Source organism: Calidris pugnax, unplaced genomic scaffold (assembly GCF_001431845.1).
Source record: "Calidris pugnax isolate Ruff unplaced genomic scaffold, ASM143184v1 scaffold639, whole genome shotgun sequence".
NCBI classification, from domain to species: domain Eukaryota; kingdom Metazoa; phylum Chordata; class Aves; order Charadriiformes; family Scolopacidae; genus Calidris; species Calidris pugnax.
Window position 1 is genome coordinate 319273 of NW_015091443.1, and position 807 is coordinate 320079.

Below are 807 nucleotides of genomic sequence, written 5' to 3' on the forward strand. Positions count from 1 at the left end.
CTTGGAGCAACCTGGTGTGGTGGGAGGTGGCACTGGGGGGGCTTTAAGGTCCCTTCCCACCCAAAATATTCCAGGTGACGCTGTGCACGCCCATGTGTGTGCACAGACACAGGGGGGTGTGCGCCTGTAGCCACGTTCCTGTGTCAGGGTGTCAGTGGGACAGCCTGGCTGGCACCAGAGGGAGGTGAGAGGGGGCCACCGTGTGCCCCCCACCACTGTGGCTCAGGGGCACGAGCAGGGACAGACCCAGACGTCCCCTCGCCACCGCACACGGCTTTAAAAATTAACCTCCCAGACGCAGCGCCAGCGGCAGCACCACTCACCACCGTCCCCAGGGTGTCCCCGCCAGCCGCTGACTGCCACCACGCTGCCCTCACCCACCTTCTTGGGGTCCCCCTGCACCCCCAGATCAAGGGCCCCAAAGGCAAAGCTCCCTCCCTGCTCCTCACCGTGCCCAGACCCCCAGATGCCCCCCCAGCCAAGGCCCTGCCAGGCAGGAGGGCCGTGATGCCACACCAAGGGGGGACATGGGCACCGGGGGGACATTCATGGGTGCGCCCCTGGGCAGGGCTGTCCCTGGGGTCCTGTGCCCCCCAGCACTACCCTGGGCATGGAGGTGGGGGCTCAGACAGACCAGTGACCCCCATTCACACCGACTATTTGGGGCAATTCTCTATTTCCCCTCCTTTTCCCCTATTTTTCCCCCTTCCCAGCCCCACGTGGGACGGCTGTGGGGTGCGCAGTGTGGGGATTTAGGGGTGGGGGAGTGCAAGGGGCTCCCCCAGCACCCCTGGGACAACCCCCATG